The 22,638-nt window shown below is 64.0% G+C and overlaps 1 pseudogene; it reads left to right on the top strand.

Moving 5' to 3' along the window:
• Positions 1–3,660: 3,660 nt before the first annotated feature.
• On the top strand, positions 3,661–9,512 carry LOC125100197 (uncharacterized; annotated as a pseudogene).
• The last annotated feature ends 13,126 nt before the right edge of the window (positions 9,513–22,638 follow it).

The raw sequence follows: 22,638 nt of genomic DNA, 5'->3' as shown, positions 1-22,638 counted from the left end.
TCCACCCTGAGCACCCCAGCAGGGGCGCATCTGAACGGGGCCCTCCACGCTGCCGCGGCCTCATCTAAATCCGACAAACGCGGACACTGGGTGTTTCCAGAACACTTACGTCCCCGTGTCCCTCTGGACCCACGTCTGTGTGGAGCGCAGAGGGGAGCAGGGGTGGAGGAGACCTTCCCCCCACAGCTGCCACCACTGAGGAGCCCCCGCCGGCCCATGGCGCCCGCGCTGGGGTGCATAGTTGTGGTGGACCACGGCCCGCTAGTCCTCCCCGACCAGCGCTGCCCGCAGGTCCCGCACCACCTCGTGCTCCAACCCCGCGGGCCGGCCGGGCAGTGCCTTGAGTGGCCAGTGCCCTTCCCTGCTCTCCTCCCAGGACCGCTTGTGGCCCTGGGGCTGTGGCGGAGGCCGTCCCGGGGGCCCGGGGTGGGGCAGCTGGCGGGAAGTAGCCAGAGCTTCTCCTGGGTTGGCCTCTGCTGGGTGCCCCCGGAGGCCATGCTGAGCTCCTGGGGGCCCTGAGGAGCGACTTCTCCTGCCCCTTCAGCCAGGGCTGGACGTCCAGGGCCCCGGCAGTGCGCTGTGTGGCCGGTGGGTGGTTGGCTAGCACCTGGGACCTGGGTGTGTGTCTGACTCCTGCCAGCAGGATCTGCCCTGGGGGTGCGTGGCCTTACCCGGGTGCTCCTGCTTGCCCTGCCGGCGGGGGCCGTGCAGAGACGGGGTGCCGTGAGACCCACGCAGGCTCCCAACATCTCACCTCGGGGCGGGTACGACCCCCACACCTGAACGGGGTTCATTGCTGGGACCCGAGGACCCACAGACAGGGCTCCGGCTCCCAACGGCCTCGGGCCCGGGCTGGTCTCCAGCACCTACCGGGGCTGGTCTCCAGCACCTACCGGGCCGAACTCAGACGTGTAGTTCTTGACTGGCCAGGTCGGGTAGTGATTTCTCCCCTTTGCAGTCTCGTCTGCGCAGTGGGGCCCTGCTCGCAGCAGGGCTGGGGGTCAGCGCCCGGCCTCCTGTGTGTCACGCGGGGATGGGGGCCTGAGTTCTCGCTGCCGCCTGAGGCCAGAGCGGGCACTCAGAGCGGAAGGGACACCTGCAGTGGGCGGTCTCAGGGTCCTGGGCGGGGACCTTAGCCAGCACCCACTGCCCCCGAGGGAACAGGAGGAAGGCCATCGAGGATGGCACAGCCCCCAGCCAGCCCCAGGGGCCCCCAGCAAGACCCCAGCACCGCTATCAGGGTGCCCTGCAAGGGTCCGGAGTGCTGCAGCGTTACTGCCTACGGCAGGGGGAGGGCCAGCGTGGATGGGACAGGATCAGCTCAGGCCCTCCAGAATGCCCAGTCACCGTGACATGCCCAGAGTGCCAGAGCATAGCGATGGAGGGTCTCGGGGACAGTCCGCCACTGACTGCCCTTTGAACCTCGCCCACCTCTCAGACACCGAAGCTCCAGCATAGCTCCACACACATAGCTCCAGCCAGAGAGGTCCCGAGATGGTACTCTCACCCCGGGGCCCGGCCGTGCCCAGCCCCTCGGCCAGCAGCCTGGTCTCTGCACCCAGGTGCCCAGCTTGGGGCTCTGTCCTGAGGGCACAGCGCTGAGGCCTTGCAGGCAGCAAGCAGTGGGCGGGGCTGCTCCCACGGAGGACAAGCCCGAGGGCGGAGCCGGACCCTGGCCCCTCTCGCGTGGCCTCCTGTGGGCCCCCTGGGGTCCTCTGGGAGCTCGGCCTCCAGCCTGCAGCGAGGGGCTCCCAGGCTGAAGGAGCGACCAGGCATGTCCCCCGCTCGCCCACCCACCCACCCCTGACCACACGGACATCCCGCCCCTGGGGCACGGGGCACGGACCGGTAACCAGAGGCTCAGGGCGTGCGCGCTGTGGGGACGGTGTGAGGGTGGGGGCTGCCAGGGTGTCTGAGCAGGGGAGCCCCTCACCCTGGCCTGCGGGGCGACTCTCCTTCCTCCCACAGGAAGACTCGGGGCTGACAGCTTCATATGGAGGGTCTGGTCTGGGTGCTGCCACAGGAGCGGCTCACGGGGGCATCGATGGCCTGGTGGATGGCGTGCAGCGGGCTGGACAGGGCCTGAGGATGGCCACGACGTCACTGACAGGTGGCCCTCCGCTGCCTCCGAGCGACTGCCCCCCACACACCCGTCTCAGTGACCTTTCGTCCCCCCGAACCCAGCTATGTGCTTGCCCCAGGCCTCCCGGGCACAGCCGGGCTGTTACTGGGATCCCATCTCAGGGTGCTTAAATTTGAAACCAAATCTGTGTTCAGAACCCTCAGTGGTCAGATGTCATGTGCTGCACAGGCTGGTAGGGGACAGGGTGCCGGTGCCCTGCGGCCTCCCCGCCCGCCCCATCCTGAGAATCCATCCTGAGCCAGAGGCCTGGAGGGGTCTGTCAGAAGCGCGGACAGTGGCTCCTGGAAACACCTGCCTCCTGGGAGAGGCCCCGGCTTGTCCTTCCCTCCAGAGACAGGGCACCAGGGCCCGCCCATAGGCGGTGGGCACGTCACTCCCTGATGGCCTGGCCACTGTGATTGAAGCTGTAGAGCGTGAACGTCCACTCCTGGTGGCTGTCCTCCTCCATGGGGATGTCACACTGCAGTGCCTACGGGGACATGGAGGTGGGCAGGGTCACCCTGGGGTCCAAGGGCCTTCCTGTCCCCCACCCCGGAAGACCAGCCCTTCCCCCAGCTCCAGGCGGATTTCTGTATCCTTCCCATGCCCGGGAAGCACCTCAACTTCTTTGGTGTCACAGTGCCCACTTCTGACTGAATCCACAGTGACACACCCGCCCCCGCCACCCGCAGCCTCCCGAGGGCCGGATGGAGCGAAGGCCTACGTTGATGCTAAGGTGCTTCTCGTCCATTTCTCTTGGACCCTCTCGGCTTGCTCTCTCTCCATCGAGCTGAAGATCTGTCCTGCACCACCGCGGGTCTCAGCCTTCCCTGTGGGGAGCGCCGTGGGAGGGAGGAGAGGGTTGGGAAGGATCCCTCCCGGGCCCAGATGGGGACGTGGGTAGCAGGTGCAGTAGGTGTGGCTGGAAAGCCACAGAGGCCTCGCCAGCCTCTGACCCCCTCCACTGAGGCCTCACCCGAGAGCCCACCCTTCAGAGCCACAGGCACGGCAGGCTCCGCCAGGCTAGCCAGGGCCAGGTGTGGGGGCCAGGTGTGCCATCCCCGCGCGGGCACACAGAGTGAGAAGGTCCCTGGTAGGCCAGTCCAGGCTGAGGGGCCCCTGCAAGGGCGACTGCCTCTCCGGCTCCCCCTCCTCACCCACACGGTCCAGTTTTCCCCCTGGACGCCAGGACCCAGAGGCGTGTCCGTGTGGTACGTGTCCGCTGGGCAGCACCTCGTGCCCAAGCTCTGGGGATGGGTGGACGGCCAGTGCCCGTTTATCCTCTGGGACAGGAGCCCAGGCCTGTCCCAGCTCAGCGGGTGCTGACGAGGGCTCACCCCCCAGCCACTTCGTCGCGCCTCCTGTGACAACAGGGGCAAGGGCTGGGGGTGCCTGCCAGGCAGAAGCCCCTTGGCCTCCTCAGCCATCTCAAGACCAGCCTCAGAAAGATGGGATCCCTGCTCATCCGGAAGGTGGTTTAGGGAGGGCAGCCGCAGAGTGAAGGTTCACAGTCCCCGAAATGCACAGACGTGGACGACATGGAGAAGGAACAGCAACGGTGAGATCAGGGAGGCCCCGTTGGATCAAAGGGTCCCTGGTGGCATGGACTCTGGCCACCCCAGGAAGCAGAGCCCTTCCCAGGGTGGCTGTCAGGTGGCTGGGTGCCCGGGGCTGCCCAGACGTCTCTGGCTCTGAGCCAGCAGAGGGAGGAAGGGGAGGCCGCGTCTGCTGCGTCGCAGCTGGAGTCCTCGGGAACCTACGGCTGCACCATTTCTGCTGACAGGCCACTGGGGCCCCCATGTCTCCGGGGCCGCAGACTCCAGCCTGGGGTCCAAGTTGGCAAGGAACCCAGGACACTCCCCCAGGAGGGCACCCGACCCCCCCCCCCGGATGTGCTCCCCCGGCAGTAGCAGGGGCGGAGTGGGCCTCCTTCTACCACAGCCTGGTTAGGGTCCTAGCAAGGGATGGTGGAAGGTTCCCGACGGACCCATTGCCACCCCCAGGCCATGGGCAGGGGAGGGGACAGGACCCCACTCCCATCCGCAAATGGGCCTGAATGTCAGCACCGCAGTGGTGGGGGAGGACCCCGCTCTAGCTCTCCTCCTGTTGCCCAGACAGACGGGGGTGAGGAAGCTTCCCACGGGGCACTCCGGGCGACAACCCGCTGGCCGGGGCACGTCGGGTGTGGGCAAGCTCGGGGGGCCACTGTTCACCACCAAGCAGCCTCGTCCCCGGGCCCTACGCAGGTGTGGCCAAAGCATCGGGAGCCCCCAGGGGCGGCCTGGCAGCCTCCTCGCGCTGGCCCAGGCCCGTGGGGAACCACAGGCGCCAGCCTGAGGCACCGGCTCCGCAGGGAGCGAACGGAGGCCCGTGTGTGGGTTCTGGGTCCCCAGACCCCTGCCGCGCTACTCAGGTCGCCTGGTGAGAGGTCCGGTTGCCGCCCAGGCCCTTCTGGCACCTTCCTGCCCACACCGTCATGGGTGGCCTGTGTCCACCAGCAGGAGGAGAAGGGGCACGGGCTGTCTTCGAAGCTGGAGTATGTAAGGTGTCATGCCTCTCCAGCGTCTGTGTTCTGCACTCGAGGCCCAACAAAGAACAAAGCAAAAATCATGAAGAAACCTGGAACGTTCACCCACGTGTACAGGCTTCAGCGGGAGGTGCTGAAGAGAAACGTGAAATGCACCGAAAATACTTGGGCCCAGGGAAACAGAGGCCCCCTTCACCCTGGGTGCCCACTGGCCCGGGTTTGGGGAGGACCAGCTCAGACAGGCCCCTCCACGTGCAGAAGGGGGTCCCCGGGGAGGGTGGCCCAGAGGGACATCCGCGGGCTGGGGGGCAAGTGTACAGCAGGTGCGTCCGGCCACCAGGAAGGAGCCTGCCCCAGGCTCACAGGCTGTGGGCAGCATCCATGTGCTTGAAGTGCGGGGTCCTGGCAGGACCGGCCAACCCCGCAGGGCGAGCTTTGGCTGCAGTGCTGAGGAGTCCAAGAGCGTGTGGGGCCCTTGTGCCGCTACAGGGGGTCCCGGGGGTCTGAGAAGCCCAGCCTGGCCTCACCTGCGGCACGGGGCTGAGCTCCTGCCCCAGTGGATGTGAAGATAGGTGCCAGCCACTTCCCCAAACCTGGTTTGGGGTTAACCTTTTTCTGCAGCACAGAGCAAGCTGTGAGGCTGAGGCCCCGCCTCTGTGACGAGCGAGGGGGCATGGGCATCCCGGGACGCGGCCTACGTGAGGCTGGCCTCCCCCGGGGAAGGACTGGGCACCGGACGGTTATGTCCACAGAGCGTGAGGACAACAGAAATCATGTCACAAAGGGTGGTTGGCTGAGGCCCCATCAGACTTCCCCCATGGGACCCGGCTGGTTGGACAGGAACCTGCCCGCTGGAAGGTCCCCGGGGCTCTGACCATCCTGCTCCACGCATCCCCCAAGGCCCCTGCCAGGCTAAGGGTCCACGTGCTCAGAGCCAGCAGGATTCTAGAGGCTTACAGCAGGACCTGTGCCCCGTGGACAGGAGGATGGACCCAGGGCACACAGCAACTCTGCAGAAGGCACTAACGTCCCCCATGAGGCAGCCAGAGCCCCGAGGCTGCCTCCATGGCTGCACCGGAGCCCACAGTGGGTGAGGGGCATGGGATCCAGAGGCCGGAGCACAGACCCTCGGCTGGTCTCCTGCGGGAACGAGGTCGTACCCCAGGAGGGATGCAGTTGTCACCACTGGGGGTCACACCAACATGGGCGCCATGGTGTGGGGCGGCCACACCAGCTCGGCCACCTTCCATGACAGAGCTCCTTCCACCCCGATGCCAGAGCACACAGGAGCCCCCTGGAGCACAGAGGGGGTCAAATAGGGAAAAGGGCGTCATTTGTGGGGAAAGGTAACAATTCTGGTCCCTGTGACTGACAACTCCAGAAAGATTTGTCCTGATCACAAAGGTCACACAAAACCTTCCATCTCCACTGCTTTGGGTAAACCAAGGGCTGAGAGCTTTCACTGGGACGGATTGAAACTCCCACCACCCCCTGGCTGTCCACCGCCTGCCCTGCCTGGGGGGACCGAAGGCCCGCCTCCCGCAGCAGCACCCTCCCCAGCCAGCGGGGCAGCAGCTGCCCACCCAGGCCCTTCGCTCCCCCCAAGGGGCCCCAGTTTCCTACAGATAAACATGAAACCCCTCCCCAACCTCTCGCTCCCCTTCCCCTGCCCACCTGCCTGGCTCCCGTCTGCCTTGGCCACCCCTGCCTGCTGGCCCCCCCTGCACAGGGTCTCTGCACACTCCTCTTTGCTCCCGTCACCAGCAGTGGCTCTGTCCCTGCCACAGGGGCCTCTGGGGCAGTTCAGCCCACCCAGTCAGTGCTGGCCAGGTGTCCTGCTGATCCCCAGGAAAGCTCTCTCCCAGACTCCGCTCCTGCCTCTGTCTGCCACCACACATTGTCCAGCACCAGCCGGGCACTGCTGGCCACCGGGGACAGGACCAGAGCCTGATGTGTCACTTGCCCGGCTCGTCCCTTACAAGTCACAGGTGGGTGGCTGTGGCCTCGGCCACCCATCCCCCCCAGTGCCATCCCCGTCCCTCTAACCCTGCAGGGCCTCTCAGAGGAGGCTCCAGAGGCCACCATCCACATCGGCTGAGACTCTGCACTGAGCTCAGTACAAACCCGAGGTCCTCGTCTTCCCTTCAAGCGGTCCCCCGGCCTGGATGGGTCCTGGAGGGGCCCGGATTGCCCCGGCGAGCCTGCCAGATGCTCTCACAGCTGCCCGTGGGGGCACAGGTGCTGGGAATTTGGGAGGGGACTCTCAGCTCCAGGTCTGCCCTGAGAAGACAGAAGGTCCAGCTGCACGTTCCCATGCCACATCCCCTGCCCCTTGGAGAACCCCCCCACACCCTGGGACTGTGGCAATGCTGGCCATCCAGGGGACCAGCCCTATTTAAGGCCACGTGGGTGTGGGGGTGATGGGGTCACTGGAAGGAGAGCATTTTGTGACACAAGCGAGAGAGGGTGTGCCTTTCAAACTTGGGCGTCCTGCACCTGTGGTTTTAGGAAACATACTCCTGGGTTTTGAGAGTGGTCTGTTTTCCTTGGAAACCCATTTCCCAGACTCCTGGGAAGACTCGAGGGAAACTGCACAGCCAAGTGGCACGGGCTGAAGACCTCTTCCTTCTCAACCCGTGAAAGCATCTGCTTCGAAGCCCGCTCTCCGCAGACTAACACTGGGCACCCTGGACAGGTCCGTTGTAACCCAAGGCCCCGTGAGAGTGTCCTGAGCGTAACGGGGAGACACCCCCTCCCCCGTGAGAGTGTCCTGAGCGGGAGATGGCTCCCAGAGACTCTAAGGGGACTCCCCAGAGAATCCGGCTTCCCCGGGGCAAATGTTTACTCCTGCCCGGAAACCTGCTCTGTGTGCTGAGTCGGGAGGGGCGGGAGCAAGGATCCAAGGACATTCTGTCCTGTCCCCATGGAGAGCTGGGCTGCAGGCCTGGGGGGAGCCCCCCTGCCATCACTGGGGAGCCACACTTGCCCACTGCTGCTCTGGGAACTGCCCCTTCTTTTGCATTAAAAATTGCTGAGTGGCCCACACAGTGGGGTCTGCAGCTCCCTCATGACCTGGAGCTCCTGGGACCCCTAGGAACTAGAATGTAAGGGGCAGGCCTGGGACAGGAGGTGGGCTGGGGCTGGGGCAGAGAGTCCAAGCGGGGTGGAGGGAGGGAGAGATGAGGGAGGGGGAGAGAAGGTGGGGGAGCAGGGGCAGGGAGGGAGAGGAAGACCCAGATGGGGGGGAGAGGGGGGAGGGGCCCTGGTGGAGGGGAGCAGGGGGCAGGGAGCTCAGGTGCGGGGAGCTGGGGAGCAACCCCAGGCAGATGTGTTGCTGGCCATTTTCCAGAACCAAGTGCTCTTGACTTAACAGCCACTGGGGCCTCCCGGAACCTCAGGGAAGGTGGCCCTGTAACACAGATGCCACCTAGAAGCTGCCGTTCGCCAGTGTCCCCGTGAAGTCGGAGGAGCACCTGTCCACGGCTGTGCCGCTGCTGCCCGGCCCTCCGCCAGCTCAGCCCTCCCTGTCAGGGCTTCCCACGGGCCTGGCAGGCTTCCTGACCTCCAGGCATGTAGCCGAACCTCGCCCCCTGTCATGACAGGTGCAGCTGGTGGCTTTGTGTGGCTGTGTGGCTGCGTGGCATGGCTGGGTGGCAAGGAGCCACGACAACAGCCTGACCAGCCTCAGAGCTCCCAGAAGCGAAGGGTTGCTGTGTGGGGGAGCAGAGGACAAGCTCTGCTGGGGCTCGTCCTGCCAGCAGCGGCAGCCCTGGGAGCCAGCTGGAAGGTGGAGGGTGCCGGGTGCTCGGAGCTGGGTGCTGGGAGCCAGCTGGAGGGTGCCGGGTGCTGGGTGGAGGTAGCTGGGTGCCGGGAGCCAGGTGGGAGCCACGGCAGGGAGCAGCCTGCAGGAGATGGTGGAGTAACAGGGCACGTGAGGGCCTGTGGGTCTTAGAGAGGAGGTTGAGGGCTACAGAGGAGAGGCCCAGAGTGGGGGGTCCCCCAGGTGGTCGCCCAGCAGGCTTGGGCTGCAGGTGGCCAAGGCCACTTCGGGGCAGTTTGGGGAGTACCTGGGCTCCTGCTGGGTTGTCAGACGGGTTGCAGGACATGGGTGGGCTTGATGTGGGGTGGCAGGTGGGGATCTGGGGTCAGCATGCAGAACTCGACCATCATGGGGAAGGGCGAAAAGCAAGGTCGGGGTCCCCCAGAGGAGTGAGCACAAGCTCCAGGGCCGGCAGGGTCAAGGTCAAGAGCGCAGGGCAGGGGCAGGGCAGGAGGTGGGCTGCGGGTGCAGGGAGGGAACGGGAAGCCCCATTCACAGGATGGGCAGGGGTCCCTGCTTCCAAGGCATCTCCCAATGAGAAGCAGCCCCAGCCCCCACCAGCCAGGCAACCCGAGGGCCGTTTCCAAAGCCACCGGATGGAGGCTGGGGGTGCCTCTGCCGCACGTGTCGAAGGACGAGGATGCTCCTTCCAAGGTCTGTTTGGACGAGGAACCCGGGAGGCGCAGGCAGGTGGGCGGGCGGGGGGCTGGGTGCGCTATGGGCTGGAGTCTTGCTCGGAGGAACTGCCGGGGCTGCTTGGAAGCTGCGGCTCTGTTTCCGCGGCGGGACAGTTTCAGACGTGCTCAAGGTCCCGATCCCCGTGCGCTCGGCCCCGAGGGCCATCCAGCCCCGAGACCGCAGCTGCCCGGGAGGGGGGCGGCAGGCTTGCCCGGCGGGTGCAGATGCCTTCCGGCCTCTTTCTTTGCAGAATTACAAGGCTGCAGGCTCTGAGAGGGGCCTTTCCAGGTTCTGTCCGTTGGTACTTCTCCGTTAGGGCTGTTTAATCAGACTGTGTAATCACCCAGTTTGGAATTTATGTCTAGAAACGCAGTAATTTAGGGATCAAAGGGTCTCTTGAAATAAACACGTCCGTCTGTCCACACACCAGAGTTCTGCCAGAACTTACTTCCCAAATGAGGCCGGGCAACAGAAAGGACCCTGACCCCCGCCCTACCGTCTCACCCTTGGCGTGATTCGCCATGCTTTGGCTTGTTTTATTAAGGAAAGATGTGGATATATTACAAACCCCACTTACCCTGGTCTAGGGAGATTAACAGCACCCACTCCACCCCCAAAACACCCTGACCCCTGAAAGAGTCCCCAAGGACCCCACACGTGGACCTTGCTGGGGGGTGGCCGCCCAGCGTGTGTCGGGAATGGCCAAAAACCTGCAACACGGGGGTTGGGAGCGCCCACCCGGGACGCCCGTGGGAGACTCCGCCCGGCAGCCCTCCCACGCGTGCCGTACCGAATTAGTGCGTGCGCTCCCCGAGACGTCAGGGAAGACGTCCTCACCAGCCTTCGGTGAGAAGCCGGCACAGATACCCGGGGGCCAGGACCCCCCACACACCTGGAGACGCGTGCTCGACGTGCCCGACCTTCCCAACCCCGCTGCTGTCCTCTCACCTTGCTGGCCGCAGAGGGCCCAGAACACAAACAGGGCTCCCGTCCCCCAAAGGCCTGGGCCGTTGCCCCCCTCCCCCGCTGACACCTCGAGAATCTCCCGCGGGAGCCCCTGGACTTCTCTTTCCTCTCGTTTGTATCAGGTGTGTCTCTGCTTCCACTGCAGAGGATGACGAATCCCGAAGTTGATGGAGAACCGTGCATTTTAGTCCGTTTGTTGGGGTTGTTTGTCCTCACTCAGAGGCTCCACGTGTCAGGCATGGTGCCTGTGCAGAGCGGAGAGGCTGGCGGGAGAGGAGGAGGACTCGCTCCCGTCACAGCTCCAGGACCCGAGGACTGCACTGCCTGGGACAGGCGACAAGCACTGTTCCCTCCGATGAAAGCACCTTCCTAGTGTCCTGGGAGACAGCGGCTTACAACCCCCCCAGGGGTGGGCCCCCACCAGACCGTGCTCCCCCGCCCCCCGCCCCTCTGCTCCTTCCCACCCCTCCCACACTGTGAGGACACCCAACACGTCTTCCTGAAGCAAAGATCTGACTCAGAAAAGAGACGGCAGGTGCCTAGGGACGAGCCCGGAGGGCAGGACCCCCACACCGTGCGGCCTCTCCCAGTCATTTGGGAGACAACTCAGGACAGTGACTCCGGGGTGAAGACAGCGGATCCCACCCAGGTCACATGCCCCCCGACCCGGGACTGATCCGCCGGGCTGGCCCCGGTGCCCAGCTCGCCCGGTGCTCCTGCCCCGCTCCCCCAGCAGGAGGCTGGACCGTCTTCTTCCTTGGGCTGCCTTGGAGCCGCTCTTTTTTTTTTTTTTAAGATTTTTTTTATTTATTTGACAGACAGAGATCACAGGCAGGCAGAGAGGCAGGCCAGAGAGAGGGGGGAAGCAGGCTCCCCGATGAGCAGAGAGCCCGATGCGGGGGCTCGACCCCAGGACCCTGAGGCCATGACCCGAGGGGAAGGCAGCGGCCCAACCCACGGAGCCCCCAGGCGCCCCCGGAGCCGCTCTTCTTACACAGGTTCCGCCATCTGATTGTTGTCACACGCCCGGACGTGCTTTTTCTGTGTGTGCTTGGAGTGCACGGAGAGTCTGGGGCTTGTGGTGTAGACTCTACTCGCATTTGAAAGCGTGGGCCCAGATTTTCCCGCATACTCGTGGGCTCGCCGCACCCACCCTCTCGGACGCCGACAGCCGCTGGTGCTGTCCCGTGCGCGCTGTCAGGTTCTTGTCCTCTGCGGGCTCCGCTCCGGGGCCACCTGCGTGGACGGCTCCCCAGGTCCCTAACCTCTCTCCTGCCGCGTCCACCTGCCTGCAGCCCCGCTGTGTGCTGCTCGTCCCGACAGCTGGTTTTCACGTCTAGAACTTGCGTTTACGTTTTCTTCCTTCTCGCACTTCCCCGTCTCCCTGTGACTCACCTCCCCCTGCTCGAGAGTGTGTGCAGCGTGTTTCTAATCACGGTTTTTGATGTCTCTGCGGGCTTGTCCCACCATCCCCGGCCAAGGTTCCGCTTTGTACAGGTTTCCTCTGGTCACACGTCACGATTCCTCCGCGCCACGCCTGCGGTTCCGCACGGACGCTGCACATGTCGGTCTTCCGGCGTCCGGCTGATTTCGCTCTACACAGCAAGTGTTTTGTGACGGTGGTTGTTTGCACTGCGGCTGCCCTGAAGCTTTGTGAGGACAGGGCTGGGGCCGATCTGGCCCAGGCAGTCAGCCGGGTCCCTCAGTGACGCCCCCTGAGGACGCCGCTGGGTCGTGCAGGGCCGATGGGTTGCACGGTGCCCGCCCCCCCGTCTGGACCCCAGGGCTTGGGTGTCTACGCATTTCGAGCGGCCTCCTTCCCAACTTTCACACCTGCCTGCAGCTCAGCCCCGCTGTGGACCTGTGGGGACCTGCCCCCCACTCTCTAGGCAGCCCCTACCCCTCCAGTGGCTCCTGAGACCAAGGGTGTCCTTCCTTCCGTGCTGTGGCCTGGGAACTGGCTTCGACCTCTCAGGGATCATCGTCTACGAACACCATTGTCCCCTACACTGTCCAGACCAGGGGGCAGACCCATCCCGCCATCTTGGCCAGATTTAGTCGCTCTGGCTGGCCCAGTTCACAGGCACACGCGGGCCCTCCACCCCGATGCCTGCGGGTCTGGACCTGGGGGTCTCCCGCCAGCAGACTGGGGCACAGTCTCTCCTCCTTGTCCACAAGCTCAGGCCCTTCTCACTCTCTGAGGGACGTTTTCACAAGGGTGTGTAAGAAAGAGCCCTGACCCCAAAAGGTTGATCAGATTCCCTCTGTGTTCCCGCGGGTGGGCTCCTCCGTGGCCCATGGCCCGGGGTCCCCCCCCTGCTTTCACTTTGTGCGTGAGATGGATTTCTCTCTGGACGGGGCCGCATGGAACCGCTGTGTCCCCTTCGCCGCTGTCGACGGGCGAAGCGTGGTGCTGGCTGGGGACATGAGGACAGCCGTGCCTCCGCTCTTAGTTCACGCTCCTGCCTGAGGCTGTTTCCTTCTTCTGGGAGACAAGATGCGCCTGGTCCCGACGGCTCTGAGAAGGAGCAGAGGAAACGCCGGTGTGAACGGTCAGATAACCTCTTATGTCTGCAGGGATTCCCGACAGTTTAAAAAGCAAAGCTTCCCGCACACCCGGAGGCGAGGAGGGTTCGTCGACGCCGGCGACACGTTCTCTGAGTGGACTTGGTGGACAGTTTCCTGAAACGCGGGAAGGACACACAGGGTTCGCTACACTTCAGATGGACCCGAGCGGTCCACGAGGCCGCCACGACTACGTGCCACTATTTAAATTTAAACTAGAAATATGCTTTTCTGTTGCTTCGGCCACGTTTCAAGCGCAGATGTGGCCAGCAATGACCCCTGGGCAGCATGTCCCGTTCTACTGGACGGCATCCGTGTCCCATGCCCCCAGCTACAGATGGGGAAGCGAGGCCTCAAGCCATGCCCTGACTTGCCAGGGCCACGGGGAGAGCGAGTCGGACTCCAGCCCACAGGACGGTGCGTGGCAGTGAGTTCCTCCAGGCTGGGGCCGGGGTGGCCCCCACCTCCCCAGCTCCGGCCACACGGATAGTGAGTCCCAGGAATGCTTCTACACCCAGAGGTCCTGATGTCTGACCCGCCACGTAGCTGGGAGTCCACTGCAATGGGCTGTGGCACACTAACCCCGACCTCGGTGCCTCGGCAGGGGCAGCTGTCCAGGAGGCAGGCACCTGGCCCACACCTCTCCTGAGCAGTGCTGCCCACCCTGGGTCCACAGCGTTGGAGTTTTCAAATCACACCGTGGTACGGGCCGTGTGTCCTGAGCAAAGCAGAGGCCAGTAGGTGCCAGGGACAGAGGGACCCCAGGTGCCCACCGGTGAAGGCCAGTACACGGGCTGCGGTGGGTAGGAGGGCGTCCACGGGGCGGCCCCCCACGCTGCCCGCCCAGGCTGCCCGTCCATGGACACTGTACAGTGTATACGAGCGGAATGCTGTGTTGCAGGCCTGACTGCCGCACGGGCCGCCCCACGGCAGAGCCTCACACCCGTCCCCCACGGGGGAAAGAGGTTTCGCCTGTGAACAACACACAAGATTGCCAAAGAGTCAGCTCTGGTGACGTACACAACAGCTACTGAAATGCCCGGAAACCTCCCGTGGACCACGCGTGCCGCCTTCGGGGGACATGGAACAGTGGACTGCCATGGTCCCCGTCACAGCCATGTCCCCACATGACAGAGAGAGGAACGATGCTCCCGGCCCTCAGCTGCCCCGCAGCAGGACGAGACCGGTCTGGGGCTTGCGGTCGCTGTCTGGACACTGCCCTCTGGGGGATGTCCTGCCGCTCACGGGAAGCGTGTGATGACGTGTCCCAGGGCACAACCTGGGCGGTCAAGGCCCTGCCTCGCAGGGAGGTGGCTTCACCCGCCCCCTTACACGGAGCAGGGGACGGGGTGTGGGGGGGCAGGAGGTCACGACACGCCGCCGGACCTCACACAGGAAGGCTTCCGGCTGGCTGGGGGTTGGCTACCTGAGGTTTACCCTGTTTTCGGGAAGTTTCTCAAAACAAGCATAGCTGTATCAAGATGTTTCTGCAAACCCTATTCCATTTCTGGAAAACTAGGCTCCAAGATTCCCTGCGCAAAGGAGGGCCAGCCTGAAGTCCCCCCCACCCAGGGCAAAGGGGTCACTCCGTGACTTGTGTTGCTTCCACCGGGAAACGGTTTTTCTGCAGTGGGTGGGCCTGGAAGGTTCTGCCGTCCACACTAGCCCGCAGGGGCTTGTGGCCAAGAGCAGAGGATGGGTGAGGGTCTGAGGAGGCCCGGCATAAATGGCGGGGGGATCCCGTTTCGCCTGGAGGGGCCCCTGGTGAGCACAGAGCAGGACCAGCGGGTGAAGGACCCGGGAGCTACGCGGGAGCCCATGGAACCTCAGACATCCAGCTCTGGCTGGGCGGGGGGTGGGCAGGCAGCCAGTTCGGTGTTGGGAAGATGGATTAAATGAGTGGCTGGGAGGGCACAGGTTTGAAACAGACAGGGGGAGACCGTCCGGGCAGCAGCCTGAAGCCCCCTGACACGCTGACACCCACGGGCAGGGGCTGGGCCCAGGAAGCCACAACTGAAACACCACAGAGTGGGACAGCAGGGAGAGGGAGGCCAGGTTGTGGGTGTCGATGGCTATACCTGGACTCCTGGGGCAGCGGGGCAGTTCCAGGGTGGAGGGAGGCACTCTCCTGGCCATGTGGGCAGCAAAGGGCAGAGGCCCACTGAGAAGCTGGCACCTGGAGCAACGGGCATGGCTTGGCCAAGGACAAGAGGTCTCCCACCTTGGATGGTCTGAGGGGCCGGTGGAACTGCTGAGTGATGGGTGTGCGGCAGGGAGGCCAGACTATTGTCCTGGGCAACGAGGGTGTGGGCCACAGGCTTGAGGAGACAGCTCAGGAGCTTAGTCCCTGCTGACTGTGGTGGATAAGACCAGAAGGCAGCTGGGAAAGACGCCTCCTGGGTCGTGTGAGGCTGACACTGAGCCTGGTGTGGCTACCGAGGGGGCCAGAAGAGTTCTCCAAGGAGTGGATGGGGACTGGGGGACAGGGTGCTGGTCAGATAGGCCAGGTGCCCAGGATGGAACTAGGGGCACGATCCTGCTCCCCAACACTGAGCATGAAACCCTGACCTCACCTGTAGGAGACAAAGAATGTGCTAGAATGTGCCAAGTGTAAAGCCTATGGGCGGCATCTTGTTGGTCTGGAAGAGAGGTCAGTGCCTACCTGAAACTTTCTCACAACACCTGGGCCGGCCCTACCCCAGGCACTGTGGGTACCGATCGAGGCTGTCGGTCCAGCGGGGGAGGGTGAGAGAGCAGGTGGGGGGGAGCAGGTGGAGGCTGGGAGCAGGTTGGGGAGCAGGTCAGGGGAGCAGGTGGGGGTCGGGCAGGTGGAGGGCTGGGAGAGGCATGGGGATGGGGAGAAATTGGGGGGTTGGGGAGCAGGTAGGGGGCTGGGGTGCCTTCAAGGGAGACTGCAGGCTGCAGACCAGAGCATGTGGAGAGGAGCTTCTCTGTGGAGCCGGAGGTGGGGCGGTGACGGAGGAGGGCCAGGTGGCCCAGGTCCTGGAGGACAGGGATAGGCAGGACGATATGGTATGCAGCTTCAGGGGGTCATTCTGGAGAGTCAGGGTGAGGGAGGGAGAAAAGTAAAGAGAGCCGCACCAGGCCTCCCCTGTCCCTGAGCTCCTGCAAAAGGCCAAGTCCAAGAAGCATACAGACTTGGGACCTGAGACCCAGGGTTACAGGAAGGCTGAGGCCTGGGGAGGGATCCTGCCTCAGTGATGGGGGTGCCTGGACAAAGGCAGACAGCCTCCCCTTCCCGAGCCCTGAGGGCAGGGAGGGCCGCTGAGTCCTGGCTGCGCTCTGAAGTCACGCCCTCCAAGAGGATGCCTGGCCTCTTGGAGGGCGCCTGGTGACGCCGACGTCCTCTCCGGGTTCAGTTCCCGCGGTTAGCACACCGTGTGCTCTCTCCCTTCTCGGATTTGGGAGCTCAGCGCTAGTTATGCTTTCCCTGGAAGACGCTGCAGAGGGAAAGGAGAGCAAATCCCTTCCTGCTCTGGCTGCGGCAGGCTGCCTGTGGCCCCGGGCAAACTCCAGCAAGCACAGCACAGACGGAAGGGACTCCGTCATTGCAGAGCCCGGAGGGGCCCCAAGGCTGCGGGGGTGCAGGTGGGGTCCTCGCAAGGCCCTGCACCCCGACTCACGGAGGCATCTCTGCATAGAGGCAGCCCCGGCCAGGGTCCTGACAAAAGGCAGCGCTCTGTTCGAGCAGGTCACGTCATGTGTGGAGGAGCGTCCGGAGCGAGGAAGGCTGGCTCTCCCCTGGAGGAGAAGTTCGACAAGGTAGACTCAGAGCAACCCGCCCGCCAGGCATGGAGCCGGGCGCCTGCCGTCCAGCCGCACGAATTAGGCAGAACGCAGTCCGAGCACCAGCCCCGCAGCTGGGAGGGAGATGAGTGGGCAGGGCCTGCAGGTCCAGGCAGGCGTCTTAAAGGGCCTCCAGAGAGGTGACGTGTGAGTAGACGACACCTGCAGGAGGGAGGCAGCCAGCCGAGCTGTGGGACAGGCTTCCAGGCAGAGGGCAGCCCACACAGGCCTTGGGGCAGGACCAAGAAGGAGGCAGGAGCAGAGTGGGTATCACTGAGCAGGTTCTGAGATGAGACACAGGTAATGGGTGCCAGCCTCCCAGACCTTCACCGAGGAGGTGCTGGCATCAGCCCTGTGTCCCAAAGGCCCCCTCGGCTCCGAGGTGGGGGAGGAGTGGGGAGGAGGACTGGTGGGAGGGGAGGGAGTGGGAGTGGGAGTGCCCCACAGTGGAGGGGGTGGAAATGCTGAATTGGGCCAGCAGCATCAAGACCCCCCCCCCCCCGTTGAGTGGTTTCCCAAGGAAGGGGATGTTTGAGGGACAGGCAGGGGACAGAGGGCTTGACGCTAACGTGGAGAAGTGGGCGAGCGTTCCGTCCTGCAGGGCGGTCAGGGCGGACATCTGGGCACACTGGCGTGTATGGCTGATGCTCTGCCCGGTGCAGGGGCTCCCCTGTGTCTGCAGGACACCTCCTAACGCTGCTCCTGTCCAGCTGGATAACTCAGTGCCCTGGTCCTGAGCTCGTCACAACTGTTTCCCGGTGCGAGGCCACCGCGTCATGGTCCCGCTTCTGAGGGGCTCCGTGGGAGGGGCCCCTGCCAGCCGCCCCTCTCTCCAGGCTGGCCATGGAAGAACATGGAAGCTGACCCAGAGGGGGCCAACCGCAGCTGGGGGCCAAACGGCCCTCGTGTCCCACACGGCGGAGACCCCGTCTTGACACCAGACACCTCTCCGCGCGCAGGGCTGAGTCACGCCCAGCTGTCGGAGCAGAGGATGCGAACGTGCAGGTGTCTGGGGTCGGCAGACACGGGGATCGGGCTCCTGCATGGCCGTTACTCGCACACGTCCGGAGATCAAGGTCTTTGCCCATTTTAAGCTGACGGCTCGTTCCCTGCTGGCTGGGAGGGATGCTCTGGTGACCACATTTCACCAAGCAAACAGGCAGCCACTCATGCCCCAGAGGACGACACTGGAGCGTTCACTGGCTCCGGGTTGATTTCAGAACAAGGAGGGGGCTGACCCCTTGTCCTGTGTCACTGTTCCTGCTGGAAGTCGGTCTTCTCAATCAGGATGTGGGCAGAGTCTCCCCATCTGCGCGTCTGACTTAAACAACAGGTTGTCCTTCCCTCTTGTTCCAAAAGCTCTATAAAAACTAACCAGACCGTCTGCCAGGTGTTCTCCAAACAGGAAGTAGAGGAAGCTGTGTGGCGGCCGAAAATACAACAACCCGCTATCGACTGGGGTGGCCAGGTCCCGCCAGCACTCAGCTCTGCCCAGCACACCCGGAGATCACCCTCACCCATCCCCCTGATGTACCCAGTGTTAGCAGCAGGTCCCAAAGCACAGAGTGAAACTCCTGCCAGGTGCTCTGCTCCAGCTCACTTCGCCTCTAACAACTCAGACTGTGGTTCTTCCCATCACAGGGGAAGGTGCTCCCAGGGAAGGTGCTCCCGGGGGAAGGTGCTCCCGGGGAAGGTGCTCCCATGGGGAAGGTTCATGGCGTCTGCTCCCTGGGCGCCTGCAGGAAGTTCGACATGCAAACACTACGTTGGCACAGGCTTAATGAAGGTAACATCTGTGGATGGAAAAACCACCACCTCAGACATCACACAGAGAGGGGACCAGTACACCACTATCGTGGGCTAGTCCTCTCTCTTCGGCTCCAAACGGAGCTGGTTCGTTTATTTGGGGTGTACGTTAGATGGGTCTAGTTGGGCTGAGGCAGAAGGAGAAATGGAGATGGTTCCCAACAAGTGCCTGTCTAAGCTTGGGTCTTTAAAGCTCGCAAATCATTGTAAAATAACCTTCTGTTAGACTCGCCAATGACAGCTAACCCAGCCCGGACCCCCAGAGAAGTGAACCCGTTCCAGCCACCTGGGAAAGGAACCTGGGGTAGGGGACACGGCGGAGACAGAAGTGGGGGAGGGACAGATGCTGGCAGCACCACCTGCGCTACAGGGAGGGGTCTCTGTGCCTGAGGATCTGCCGTCCCAGGTTCCCCAGGCTCTGTGAGGTACCCAGGGGAGGGCTGGGAGGGAGTACATGGGTGCAGGATCAGGGCTGGTGCTCCGTCCAGACGTCCTTCACCCTCGTCACTTCTAGTCCTGGGGCTCAGGTGCAGCAGCAAAGGTCAGAGACGGGGCAGCACGGGCTCAGGTGCGTCCCGTCCCAGGCCTCAGCAGCTGGGCGAAAGGACAACCCTACAGCTAGGCGAAGGGCACAGCACACGACCATCTTAGGGAACTGAATCCAGCGTAAAGGGGCCAGCAGACTGGTTGGCCATTCTCAGGACTGCTCTGCTGCTCTGGGCAACTGGGAGCAGACGTGGTCAGCCCTAGGGGTTGGCGTGGAGTAATCGTGGAGTTACGATCGTGCGTTTCTGTTCCTATGGGGGCTGACACAGCCTCTCGGGAGCAGGCAGCCTGGCAATGGGGCACATGTGAGGCTGGGCTCCTGTCCCCCCGTCCCCGGCACCGGGGGAGAGCGTGGGGCTCACATGTGCCAGGACCCAGGCCAGCTGGAGCGGCTGGAGCCAGCTGTGGGGACCACACCCAGCAAACTGACAACAGCCAGGAAACAGCGCGAGTCTCCGAAAATCTCGAAGCGAAAACAAAACACCAACTGTGCCGGGCCACTGGCGAAACCCCGACCGAGGGGCTGAGAGAGAGCCTCCTTTGCTTTAGGGTCGCAGGCAGACGAGTCTGTGCTCCGGGAACCAGGGGACTCTGCAGCGTGACCAAGGGACCTGGCTCATGAGAGTGACAGAGAAGGAAGGTTCCCGGGCACAAATGAGAAATCACGGAGGAAGGAGGGCGTCTGACCATGGGCAATAAGTCAGGGGGTTAGAGACAGAAAGGAAGCCAGTCGTGGACTCTGACCCAGCAATCCCGAGGGGACACGTTCAGCAAAAATAATGACTCCGGAACAATAGGGGAAAAAAGTTTCCAGAAAGGAACATTCAGTAAGCTGGTAAGGAAGGGAGTGTTCAGTTGTCGGTGGGTGACGGGAGAGACGGGTGGTTTCAGTCACCGACTGCCACTGAAGGGAGAGAAAGACCCCAGCGGAAACGGCAGTGGAGCTCCTCGTAAACGCGAGTCAGGAGGCAGAAAAGAATCTCCCGGAAGATGACAACGAAGGTCACAGAGGGTTCTCCAGACCCAAGCGGCAGCAAGGACGAGTCTGAAGAAAGGCTCCAGGAGAAGCGGCAGCTCACGTGATTGGCCACAGTCTCCCGTCGCGGGTCGTAGGTCCGGGCGAACTTGGAAGATGGGAGCGGGAGGCCGGCTCTGCCCTAAGTGACGGCCCACAGCGACAGAGCTGTCCGCTCACGGGCGACTCGCGGAGGGACGGAAGAATCCTGGCCGAACGATGGTGGCACATGACAGAGAACACGGGTCTCCAATCACGAATGGGACCTCACTTGACAGAGAAGGTTTCTGGTCCTAAGTGATAACTCACGGGAGAGAGGTCACATCTGTGCTAAGTCGTAGGTCTCGGCCCTGCGGGCTGCGGGGACAAGAGGGACAAGGGAGCATGGCACTCAGGCTGCTTGCTGTGCCTCGAGAGCCGGAGACCTCCCTCTCCCACCGGGGAGTCTTGAGTTTCCCGCCAGCATCCACGAAACGTGTCCGCTCTTAACTGACCCACCGGAGTGGCTGAGGGACCAGGTCCTTTCTCCTGACAGCGGCTCTGCCAATGGGCTCCTTGCTCCAGCGGCCCCATTGGCTGACAAAGCCCAAACCATTGAGTCTTCTTGGCAGCGGAAGGCATCCACGCCCAGTCCTGCTTCCTCCCCGATGGGGTGCCCCTGCCTGCGGGGACGGCGCTCGGCCGGCAGGGACAGAGGCGGCTGTGTCCCCTGCACTTGCGCCGCGGGAGCGGCACCGGCCAGAGCTATCCGTGAAGTGCTTGGAGGAAAGGACAAACGCAAGGACAGTGGCATGGGGGGGGTCATTACTAAGGTGTGGGGGTGTCCTGCATGCAGAAGGGAGAGCTCAGGAGCGCCGACAGCAACCGTGGAGGAGCCCGAGGCCCGGAGAGTGTCCGGACGCTCAGGAAGCACAGCTCGCGCGGCGGAGTGAAGAATCCTGTGGTCAAGCAGCTGGACTCCACACAGCTGAGTGTTCTGTTGAGACAACAATGCTCGGGCCTTGGGGGGGGGTGTCCAGACCACGACCCGGGACAGCGCATCTGCGTGAACGGCCCCGACTGAAACTCCCCAGGCTCGTCGGGCCTTCTGAGCCAGCAGCAGTGGCCCCGGAACTAGGGTGAAACGGCACAAGCCAGCTGGAGACCTGCCGGGCCCCCAGGGGAGGGAAGACATCACACCCGAGACTGAGCTCCTGAGGGAGCCCGTGGGCCAGACTCCGGGATGTCACCGGGGGGCCAGAGGCAAGGACATGTCTGTGACTCAGGACTTCCTGGTGCGTCCTCGGGACCCGGGGCCTGGATCTCCCAGCACAAGAGGCCCACCGTGCCGGAGGCCTTAGAGGCTTGGAGAGGCCCCAGCGGGGCCACGTAGAGCCACGGCAGCCAGGGAAGGGGTAGGTGGGCCCCAGGCCTGTGCCGGGAGGGGCCGGGTGCTCACAGGAGCCACCGGCATCTCCCAGCTGTGTGTGTCGTTGGGAAGGAAACAGCACGTCTACGTGGGGCCCCTGCGCGGCGGGGAGGCAGAGAAAGCCTCGGAATGACCGCCCGCCCCAACGGTTCACTGAAAACCAACAGCATGCGGTTAGGGAAGGGCACAGCGGAGCGGCCGTCCCTCTGTCCGCCCCTGCCTGGTCCTTTCAAGGCCGGAACCCCGTGGCGGCTGTGGACTCCCTGGGGCTTGGCCAAGTGGTGGCCCCCACTGGCCTGGTCCCCACAGCCGTGTCAGGCATGGTGTCATGCCTACAGCGGTCCGTGGTGCCTCAGGTCCACAGGTCATGTCCCCTGACTTGGAGGACTCTGGAGAGGCCCGGAAGGTGGTCACACACACGCTGCCCTGCCGGTGTGGTGCTCCCCCTTCCACGTTCGATGTCACGGCCCCCGTGGGCTCCTGGGGACAGCACTCAGCCTGTTTCACCCGTGAGGAGTGGCTGCCTGCCGCAGGTCAGCCCCCTCCCAGCCCGCGCCCGCGGGAGCACCGGCCACGCTCAGCGAGAAGCACCCTGGGGGGGTGTTGGCCACCGCTCACAAAGGGCCCACGACAGCCTGTGCTGGGGAGGAGCCCAGGGCCCGTGTCCCCTGTGAGGAGCCCAGGTGTGACCCCTCCTCACACCCTGGCCACCCACCTCCAGCGGGGCCCTCGGGATGGCCCGGTGGGTGGGCCCACGGCCCTTCTCGTCCAGCCGCCGGGTGAACTAGGCCCCGAGGAGGCACGACCGGCCGAAGAGCACCCGGGCTCCCCTGGCTCCGTGTGTCCAGGGGCATGTCTGTGCCTCAGGCTGTACGGGGCGCACGGGGAGGTCGAGGGAGGGGCCACCGGGCCTGGCAGGGTTGACCGCCTCGCTAAGCACTAGGTCTGCCCCGGGGGCCCCGCCTGTCCCACTGCACGGGACAGTGCTGCCCTCTAGTGGCCCACGGGCAACACAGCAGAGGCCCCGGCAACCCCACTTCCTGCGAAATGGGTCTTGGTCCTGTGGACTTCCCCACCCTTAGAGCTTGTCCTCCGCCCGCAGGGCCTGGCTGTAGGGCCGCACCCCCCACTAGTCTGTCCCTCTAGGCTTCTCTCCTGCCTGTCTCCCTCACCCTGTTTTTCCACCCGTCGGCACCAGCCTGGTCCCTGCCCCTTCCTTCCATCTGGGCACCTGGATATCCAGCATTCAGTAGCAAAGTCACGAGATGAAGTTGTCTCAGGGTCCCAGTCCCGGGTGTGGTCCCCCCTCTTCTCCCGACCCTGGTGCCTGCAGACTCCACTTCTACCCCCCATGCAGGGTTCCAGGGAAACCACAGAC

The sequence above is a fragment of the Lutra lutra genome, chromosome 5 (assembly GCF_902655055.1).
Source record: "Lutra lutra chromosome 5, mLutLut1.2, whole genome shotgun sequence".
NCBI classification, from domain to species: Eukaryota; Metazoa; Chordata; class Mammalia; order Carnivora; family Mustelidae; genus Lutra; species Lutra lutra.
The sequence above is the reverse complement of the archived record's forward strand: the minus strand, read 5'-3'. Positions and strand labels throughout refer to the sequence as shown.